The sequence below is a fragment of the Lactuca saligna genome, chromosome 6 (genome assembly GCF_052625555.1).
Source record: "Lactuca saligna cultivar CGN05327 chromosome 6, ASM5262555v1, whole genome shotgun sequence".
Classification (NCBI taxonomy): Eukaryota; Viridiplantae; Streptophyta; class Magnoliopsida; order Asterales; family Asteraceae; genus Lactuca; species Lactuca saligna.
The window spans coordinates 168,678,173-168,689,482 of NC_136422.1; the positions used below are offsets into that span (position 1 = coordinate 168,678,173).

The 11,310-nt window shown below is 36.3% G+C and overlaps 1 long non-coding RNA gene across 1 annotated transcript; it reads left to right on the top strand.

The window, feature by feature from the left end:
- The first annotated feature begins 9,612 nt into the window (after nucleotides 1-9,612).
- On the top strand, nucleotides 9,613-11,103 carry LOC145001592 (uncharacterized). The gene is made up of 2 exons (XR_013661652.1): nucleotides 9,613-9,941; nucleotides 10,025-11,103. It is a non-coding gene; the product is annotated as an uncharacterized LOC145001592 (long non-coding RNA).
- The last annotated feature ends 207 nt before the right edge of the window (nucleotides 11,104-11,310 follow it).

Genomic DNA, 11,310 nt, shown 5'->3' on the forward strand with positions numbered 1-11,310 from the left:
TATAGACTCGCCGAGTTGCCGTTTCACATTTACACTTTGAACCCTGAACTTGCACTCCTAAACTCGGGATGTTACAAGGTGGACCTACTTTGTGCCGAAGGCCAACAAACCTAGGGGGTCCCGGATAGACTGAAGACCAGTGAGGCGTACTAGTCAGGCCGAAGGCCCAGAGAACGTTCCAGATATGTTGAAGGCCCAAGGTGGTGTACTAGTCATGATGTAGGTTCTATGAGCATACCAGATAGATTGTAGGCCGGTGGGGCATTCCAGTCGTACTGAAGGCTTTAAATGCATGTTGTTTGTGATATTATTCTGTTTTTTGTATTGTCTTGGTATTTTGGGGGAAACTCAGTACGCTTTGGGCTTGCAGTTTTGGATTATATTCCAGGTACTTCTGAGGATCGGGGGAAGGCGAAGACGTGATCGTGCACCTCCTCATGTTTTTATTTTATGGTTTTGGGATTTCTCAGATGTTGAACTTATTTTGAAAACAATGTGTAAACAATGATGGTTTTTGAATTCATGTAAAAGTTTTAAATTTTTCAAAATTTTATGGATGTTACGTTCTCCTTGTTAATTTAGTAAATAGGATGGTCCATTTATTGTAAAACAAGTTTTTCTACATGGGGCCATAGAGTTGATAAAAAGAGATGGAACTCTCTTCAAAGTTAAATGACATGGGGTAAAGTGTTGGATTAGTGTCTAAGTCCATAACTATTTTGGTATGTACTTGACCCGATTATGAGCATGGTCCTTTTGGGTTGCCTTCACCATAGCAATATGTAGGATGAATTAAGGAGATAAAGGTTTAATTATAATTTATTAATATATTATAATATTACTATATTAAAGGAGAAATCATATATATTGTTTAATTAATATTGGTCAAGAATTAATCAAGAATTAATTTTGTGGCTAAAAGAGATTAATTAAAATTAAGGGACTTGTTGTGTAATTATAAGATAATTACATAGATGGGCTTATGGACTCTTTAGAAGTGGAGTGGACGAATTCTATGGGGAAACCCATTAGAAATCGTCCAAGGCTTCTAAAGAAGGAGTTTATGGGTTGCTTAGGGCTTAAGCAGTCAAATTAGGGTTTCCTTGTTAGATAACCCTAATTTCCTACCTATATAAAGACCCCTTGAGACCCAAAAACGTGGCTAACAATTGGATTAGGGTTTCTAGCCGTTTTTGGTGCCTCCTCTCTCTTCCCTCTTCATCCAAGTTGCTTAGTGGTGTTTGTGACTCCATTAGAGGTGCAACACTTGAGGCACTAAGCTTTATGAAGCCAACGATTTATTATTATTGCTATATAGCAGTCAAAGGTAAGATCTAAACCCTAATTTCAGTTATAGTTTATTAGATATAGGGTTTATGGCTTTGGATAATCAACTGCATGTTCATTAGACAAACTAGATCCAAAGCTATTAGGGTTTGCATGTACACCATAGGATTGATGTATTGCTCGAAACCCATCATAAAGCACTATGAGGAAAGTATGCCAAATGAAGGAAAATAAGGGGGAATAGTGAAGTTTGCATGAGCCGCATCAACGTAGAGCGGGAAGGAGTTCAGCTAACGAATCTCCAAAAAGAAGTGCTTGCATGAGGCAACCTGTGGTTTAGAGTTTGCATTTTCTATCATTTTCTTTTATTTTTCTGTAACACCCGCAGATTCGGATTAGTCAATTTAGAGACAATAAGCGTCAAAAATAACTTTTTTTGATATAAGATTATTTAGAATAAATAATCTTGACCAAGTTATAGTACATTTAACAAGGGTTCCGTACATATAAAGAACGCTAAAATTCGAGTTATCACAAAGAAATTATGACTCGTCGAAGTTTTACAGTATAACCGATACGACATCGGGAATCATAAAAAGTGAATTTACGATAAAATACTTTCTAACCTTAGCGATCTAAGCAAAAGTCATAGTATATGTTAAACCGAGAGCGTCAATAAAAAGAACATCCAAATCTGACTTCGTATGAGTAAGTTGCGATTTTTCTAAGATTTAGCATAATAGTGCCCAGCCTGGAATTTTGAATTTTAGATCGGTCGATTTTTAGCCAAAATAATCTAAATGAGAAATGAAAATATCATTAATAAGAGTTAAACGATAAAAAGACAGTAAAAGACGGAGCTCGTATGCGAAAGATATGGACGAAGCTTAGTATCTACTCTTCAAGCGTGACGAATTCGACACAATTTTGTAAATCTGAGATAGAATGAGAAATAGCCGATGAGGTATAAATGAAAGTTTTAGTACTCGTAAATACCATCACGTAGATAAAGAACGTTGAGAATAGAGCTCGTATGACAAAGATATGGATGAAACTTAGTCTCTACTTTTCAAGCGCAGCGAATACGATACAGTTTTGTAAATCTGAGCTACAATGAGAATTAGCTGACGGGGTCTAAATGAAAGTTGTAGTACTTGTAAATAACAACGTGTGGATATAAATAACATTGAAAACAGAGCTCATACGTGGAAGATACGAATGAAACATAGAGAATACTTCACGATAAAACCCCTATAAATAGAGTAAATTACATGAATGGTCCCTATGGTTTGGGGTAATTTGCACATTTGGTCCCTAACTTATTTTTTTAACTCGGAAGGTCCCTATTTTTTGTTATTGCTACACGTTTGGTCCCTATTGTTTGTTTTTGTTATGCGTTTAGTCCCTATTGTTTGTTTTTGTTACGCGTTTCATCCCTATCTTACGCAAAAAGTCAATTATTCAAATAGGAAAAACATGGTAAGGTAGATAAGGTAAGTTGAGGGGGTGAGGTTCGGGGTCGTTTTATTTAAATAAATTAAAAAATCAAGGGAAAAATAGACATTTTATGTAAGATAGGGACCAAACGTGTAACAAAAACAAACAGTAGGGAGCTTCCGAGTTAGAAAAATAAGTTAGGAACCAGACGCGCCAGTTACCCTAAACCATAGGGACCATTTGTGTAATTTACCCCTATAAATAAAAGGTGAATCCTTCATATTTCTCACACCTTTCACCCTCTTTCTCTCTCTAAGCCCTAATCCCCCTTAAGTCTAGGTAAACCCCTAGAACCCGAAGGAAGCCACGAGGCTCCCGGAGTCCCAAGAAAAAGGGTCTTTCGGTTCGCAAACGCTGCTCCAAGCGAAGCTCGATTTTCGAGAAAACCCGTTGTAAGTGAGTTATGCCTACGATATATTTAATATATCTTTTAATTGATTATAGTAACATTATTATGACCTTATGGTAATTATTTGGGCTATTATTATGGGTTGTATAAGTGTTCTTGTAATATCTTTTTAACCACTCGTGGTACGGGGAATATGGTTTGGAGGGCCGCTTGGGTAGGTGGATTCAGAAGCGCTATATGCGAAAATGATCCTGCCCTCCGGTGTTTCATGTCTGGCCCCTGTCTGTACATAGTGGGTGAAGACTATAGCTTAACGCTTATATAATAATAATAATAGTTAGACTATTAATTAGCCTCGGTAAAACGTTAGACTAAACTCTAGTGGTAATGGTACTAGGTTGTGTCGAAGGAAATTGTTTTAAAGAAAATGTAGTGCTGTCCGAGAACCACATCACCACCTTATCAGGTGAGTGCATAGTTACTTTCATCTTACACACACACACACACACACACACACACATATATATATATATATATATATATATATATATATATATATATATATGAAGTATTTTATATAAATTACGTGATATGTGTGCATATTATCTGAATACTTGTTGTCTATGCTGGATGACTGATTTTATACATGATTCAAATGAATTAAATTGTATATGTATTTTATATCTATAAAATATGTTGGGTAAAACATGGGTATTTGAAATATGAGTCGAATGATGAGATGAGAGGTGATCTAGATCATGAGATAAGGTGAGAGGTGAACAATGAGAGAAGCCTTTTACCCAAATGATGGACCCGTCATCTAGCAGAGTATGGATGACAACCATGGACTATTCTACACAGTCCGGTGGAACACTAGCAGGCTCGCAACCTATAGGTGTTGTGAACGATGTGTTCACCCGGTGTACTCTAACCTTGGCGACTATGCAGACTTAGTGCCTAAACATTGGCGATCATGCAAACTTGATGCCTAAACCTTGGTGACTATTTAGACTTAGTACTTATACCCTGGAAACTAGGCGGACTTAGTGTCTGTTGTATAAACCTTGGCGACTATGCAGACTTAGTGCCTAAACCCGGTGATGATGGACTTCATGCCAATTCCTTAGGATAATCCTTAGGAATAAATGAACGAGGAATACTTGATTTTTAGGGTAGATCCTTAAAAGTAAAGAAGATAATGGGGATGGGTAATTGGGTTGATTAATTGTTTGAGGATTAAACATAATAATTATATTATTGTGGGTTGAAAACCGTATCTACTCACTAGGATTCCCAACCTGACCCACTCAGTTTATTAATATCACATGTGTTGATATGAAGTCACATTACACTAAGAGATTATAAATCACTAGTGATAATGTATGTAAATTCTGTTTATGCTTATGTTTTTGTATTAACGGTGACATCCAAAATGTTTTAAAATGAATAAAAATAATTTTCTTCGGAAATTCTTTGATAACGTATTTATCATGTTTTACTGAGAACAAATTTCGCAACATTTTTAATAAAAGAGGTACTCTGATTTTTATAAAGCATAAACAAAATCAGTCTTTTCTGGTTGTGAAAATGGGGATTTTTATAAAGCATAAACAAAAGCAGTCTTTTCTGGTCGTGAAAATGGGGATGTCACAGTTGGTATCAGAGCGTTAGTTTAAGCGAACTAGGAATAAGGATTTGTTTCTAGACTTAAACTTAGAATGCTAAGTGATGATCGTGAGGAGTGTGTCTAATATATTTTAGGAAGTACATTTAAATAGACATAGGCACTATCTTAACTAGGGAAGATGCCTAAGATGTTTTTATGTGCTTAATAATTGGTGATGCTTTATGCTATCGTTTGATCGGATCTATGGTCTGTTGCCGACTGGATCTGGAAATTTTATGTGTTTAGATTTCTAAATGTTTAATTATGATATTAGAACTGGCATGTAATTTTTTGAGGTAATATGGAGGAATACGCGTCTAAACCTTCTCCTATCTTTATTCTCGTCTCGATACACCAAAACACTGCTTTGGTGTGTAGAACATCATGGTGAAGACTCGTAGTGAATTGAGTAAATGGAGGAAATGAGAAGGCTTGCGATACTGAATAGGACCTATCAGAAGATATCAAAAGAGTGATATCTTGCCTTTAGAATGCGTCTAATAAATTATACGTCTAGTATGGGGAAGTACACTTTCGTTTAGCAGAAAGAAATATTCTTGGTATAATCCATGAAGTTATCCCATCGTCTGGCATTTCCATCACCAACCGAGTTGAAGTAGAATTGATGATCAAAGATACGCATGGAAGAAGTCCTAGTAGAGTCTAGAGAAAATTATATAATTGTTTGGACACATTTGTATGTGTTAAAATTGTTTTTGTGATAATAACATGGATAACTACGAGACAATACTTGGGACGAGTATGAGTAGGTGTGAAAGGTAGTAGAGGCCTATACTACCGGAAGCACAGGACTCACACTTGGATCAAGGAAAGTCACAAGGTTACCAAAGAACTAGTAATTGACTCTGTTTTGTTCATGTATATCGTTACCATCATTTCGGTAATGACAAAGAAGATGATTGTTAATCCGAACCTAGTGGTCATATCAAATTGTGTCCGACTAAGATGAGTATGTTATTTGGTTTAAAGAACCAAGATCGATGTAGCATCTGACTTAATTCAAAAGATTGAAGTGAAAGATAATCGAAGCGATCAATAGAAGTATCACAACCGTTGTTAAGGTTATAAGATTGTAGCTAGAAGTGCTACATACTAGAATGTGATTATATCACATTAGAACACGAAGGACGATATAATCTGTTTTGGAATTTGACTCTAAAAGACATGAGTCTAAGCGTTGCATCATACGACGCGACGTCATTAGAACATGTCCCATCATTCTGTTATGGTAATCAAAGTAAAGACTATTTCTGAAGGATCAGGAGTCTCCAAGAAGAATCTAGATTGTGACTTGAAGGACACGATTGAAAGTCCAACGTGAGATAGAGAGCGGGCACAAGATCGAGCACCGCCTGCAGTCCAGAAGTCCAAGAGTTAGATACTCATTTGAAGGAACATAGGAGTTACGGTTATTACCTAGGATGAAAATATAATGTATGGAGTCATTATACAAGCCCTATTTCGTTGATGATTCCGGGACGTAATCATCATAAGGGGGAGATAATTATAACATCCGCAGATTCGGGTTAGTCAATTTAGAGACAATAAGCGTCAAAAATAACTCTTTTTGATATAATATTATTTAGATTAAATAATCTTGACCAAGTTATATTATATGTCACAAGGTTTCCATACATATAAAGAATGCTAAAATCTGAGTTATAACAAAGAAGTTATGATCCGTGTCAGTTTTACGGCAAAACTGACACGACACCGGGAATCGTAAAAAGTGAATTTATGATAAATTATTTTTAGCCTTAACGATCTAAACAAAAGTCATAGTATATGTTAAACTGAGAGTGTGAATAAAAAGAACGTCCAAATATGACTTCATATGAGTAAGTTACGATTTTTCTAAGATTTAGCATAACAGTGCACAGCCTGGAAATTCGAATTTTAGATAGGTCGATTTTTAGCAAAAATAATCTAAATGGGAAATGAAGATATCATTAATAGGAGTTAAACAATAAAAAGACAGTTGTAAACGGAGCTCTTATGCGAAAGATATGGACGAAGCTTAGTCTTTACTCTTCAAGCAAGGCGAATTCAACACAGTTTTGTAAATCGGAGATAGAATGAGAATTAGCCGACGAGGTCTAAATGAAAGTTTAGGTACTCGTAAACTCCAATGTGTGGATATAAAGAAATTAGATCATAGAGCTTGTATGAGAAATATATGGACGAAACTTAGTCCCTATTCTTCAAGCGCAGCGAATTCGATACAGTTTTGTGAATCTGAGCTACAATGAGAATTAGGCGACGGGGTCTAAATGAAAGTTGTATTACTTGTAAATACCAAAGTATGGCTATAAAGAACATAGAAAATGAAGCTCGTACACAGAATATACAGACGAAACTTAGAGACTACTCTACGATAAAACCCCTATAAATAAAGGGTGAATCCTTCATATTTCTCACACCTTTCACCCTCTCTTTCTATCTCTCAGCCCCCTAATCCCCCCTAAGCCTAGGTAAGCCCCTAATACCCGAAGGAAGCCACGAGGCTCCCGGAGTCCTAAGAAAAAGGGTCTTTCGGTTCGCAAACGCTGCTCCAAGCGAAGACCGGTTTTCGAGAAAACCCGTTGTAAGTGAGCTATGTCTACGATATATTTAATATAGCTTTTAATTAATTATAGTAACATTATTATGACGTTATGGTAATTATTTGGGCTATTATTATGGGTTATATAAGTGTTCTTGTAATATCTTTTTAACCACTCACGGTACGGAGAATCTGGTTTGGAGGGCCGTTTGGGTAGCTGGATTTAGAAGCGCTATATGCGAAAATGATCCTACTCTCCGGTGTTTCATGTCTGGCCCCTGTCTATACATAGTGGGTGAAGAGTATTGTTTAATGCTTATATAATAGTAATAATAGCTAGACTATTAATTAGTCTCGGTAAAATATTAGACTAAGCTCTAGTGGTAATTGTACTAGGTTGTGTCGAAGGAAATTGTTTTAAAGTAAACGTAGTGCTGTCTGAAAACCATGTCACCACCTTATCAGGTGAGTGCATAGTTACTTTCATCTTACACACACACACACACACACACACATATATATATATATATATATATATATATGAAGTATTTTATATAAATTACGTGCTATGTGTGCATATTATCTGAATACTTGTTGTCTATGTTGGATGACTGATTTTATACATGCTTCAAATGAATTAAAATGTATATGTATTTTACATATACAAAATATGTTGGGTAAAACATGGGTAGATGAAATATGAGTCGGATGATGAGATGAGAGGTGATATAGACCATGAGATAAGGGTGAGAGGTGAACAATGAGAGAAGCCATTTAACCAAATGATGGACTCGTCATCTAGCAGAGTATGGATGACTACCACAAACTATTCTAGACAGTCCGGTGGAACACTAGCAAGCTTGCAACCTATAGGTGTTGTGAACGATGTGTTCACCTGGTGTACTCTAACCTTGGCAACTATGCAGACTTAGTGCCTAAACATTGGTGATCATGCAGACTTGATGCCTAAACCTTGGTGACTATGCAGACTTAGTACCTAAACCCTGGCGACTATGAGGACTTAGTGCTTATTGTATAAACCCTGGCGACTATGCAGACTTAGTGCCTAAACCCAGTGATGATGGACTTCGTGCCAATTCCTTAAGATAATCCTTAGGAATAGATGAACGAGGAATAATTGGTTTTTAGGGTAGATCCTTAAGAGTAAAGAAGATAATGGGGATGGGTAATTAGGTTGATTAATTGTTTGAAGATTAAACATAATAATTATATTATTGTGGGTTGAAAACACTATGTATTCACCAGGATTCCCAACCTAACCCACTCAGTTTATTTATATCACATGTGTTGATATGAAGTCACATTAGACTGAGAGATTAAGGAGATATAAATCACTAGTGATAATGAATGGCAGTTATGTTTATGCTTATATTTCTGTATTGATGAGGACATCCCAAATGTTTTAAAATGAATAAAAATGCTTTTCTTTAGAAATGCCTTGATAACGTATTTATCATGTTTTACTGGGAACAAATTCCGCAACATTTTTATTAAAAGAGGTACTCTGATTTTTATTAAGCATAAACAAAATCGGTTTTTTCTGGCCGTGAAAACGGGGATGTCACATTTTCTTTATTTTTAATAATTTTTCTTTATTTTGTTTTATATTTGATTTTTCACTCCTCTGAACTTTTATATGGGTTTTCTTGAGAGAAATAGCATAGCATGAGTGTAGGGTGGAAGTTTTTATGAAAAATTGGCCAAAATTAAATTACTTTTATCACGTGATGACTTTACAGAAAGCAAAATCACGAATTTTAATAAGACAACACGACTTCGTGTCAAAACCACGACGTGTTGTCAGTTAACCTGCAGTAAAAATTAGGGTTTATTGTTATCTAACTGGTCATTTTTCTTCTACTTTTCAACTTTCCACTCATCTCGCCATGCCCCCTCTTTCATCCACGAAATCACCTTCCAATTTCCTTCAATTTCTCGTTTGTTCCAGCGAAAATGTATGAATTTTTACTTCTCTTCTCCATATTAATCTAGTACATAAGTGTTAAAGGTGCACATTTGTTGTTATAAACTGATTATTTGGGGTGATTTCATAAGATTAGGGTTTCGATTTTTGTCAAAATTGAACTTGGATTTTGATGTTTAGACTTTGAAGTTTACTTGAATTTACATGTTTTTATGCGATTAGAAAAACCTAGAGTTGATTTGGACTGCAATACATTCGATTCTATACATGTTACACAGCCAGTTCATTGACCACGACGACTCATCGTGGTCAATGTAAAATCAGTTTAATTTGGTTGATTTGATTACTAACTTGCACTTGATTGTTTGGTTTTGTGTTTATGATTCTTTTTGCAAACAATGTCAAGCCGTGGTAGAAGAAACCAACCCGGGGGTCGTACCAAGTTTCCGTGGTAAACTTTTCTATGGGTAGTAGGTCCGGAAGTTTTAGCTCATGGAATGGAAAGCATGCTTTGATGAAAGAACGCAAGGTACATGTTCGGACTGCAATCAACTAGAATTGGATGGAGGAAGTAGGTTTGTAGGAAGCTATTGAAACATTTTTGGTTCAATCTTTTGATGGGGGTTCAAGGGAGGTTCGTATATATGGCATGTAGAAGGTTATTTCACATTCAATAAATGGTTTACAAGGAGTTAATGGTTGAGTTTTTGGCAACAGTTACATTCTGGAGACAAATTGGTATCCATGAGCCCAAGAGCATCACATTTTGTTTGGGAGGCGAGAGGCGCGAGCTGAGCTTGGCCGAATTTGCAATGCGTACAAAACTTTATTTACCATTCGAAGTTTACACCGAATCGTATAGTGAGTTCATTGCTAGCTGTATCTAGACCACTGAGGGTTTCAAGGACGACACTTATTGGACTGACTATAGCTAATGGTACACACAATTCCAGGACCGCACAAGAAAGTGAGATCTGGTCCCCTTTGCACTGCATCCTTCACAGTTGATCACCAACACCATAAACCAGACACATGAGGGGGACAAAGTCCTGACATTGGATGTTTTCTTTCTATGGAGCCTCATCACCCTGAATATTCATGTTGACATTCCATATCTTGTGGCAGCATTTTTGGCAGTTCGGGCAGGCAAGGATCATCTTGGGTCTCCTCTTTATGGTGGGATGTTAACAACCTAGTTGGCACGGTCTTTTGGAATCCTCAAAAAACATGAGGCCTCTTTCTTAACAATCAAGCCTGACAAATCTTTTTCTCTACTTCTATACAAGCACGTCCATATTGCCGATGATAATGGGTATGGTAGTTATTCCATTCTCAATGATACCCCTATAAACCAACCCAGGAGGCGAGTGAGACAACAAGGTGGTGATGTGGGTGATGATGAACCACCCGTGATTCCAACTGAAGATGAGCTTCCTATAGACCCATACAATTTTTCTTTATGGCAGTATCAGTATAACTTGGGACGGGGTGTCAATTACACTAACATGCATTTTGATCTCCTTATGCAATATCTGAACATTCAACGACCAAGTGCTTATCCAGTCATGTACCCGTACATACCAATTTGGAACGAATTATGGCGAGAACAACAAAGTGGAGTGAGCGGAAGTGGAGGTGGAGATAATGATAAGGATGAAGAGTGATTTATTTTCTCATTTTATTTAAAGTGGATTTAAGACATTTATTTTTGTTTTGGTTTATTTTGGTAGTTTGGTTTTATTTTCTTGGATAATTGTAACTTAGAATTGGGTATTTTTTATTTGTTTCCTTGTTTATCATTTTTTTTCTTGTCCTTAGATTCCTAGGAAGTTTAAGTTTGAGAGAGGAGTTATTTTCACGAGAGTTTAATGAGTTTAAGAGAAATATTAGAAAAGCAGCAATAGAGGAGAGATTTGAGCATATCAAGCATTATTTTGATCCACCGAGTGAAGAGTCACGTTTCCAGAAATGCATAGCTTTATTGGTGACAAATTTATTGAAGA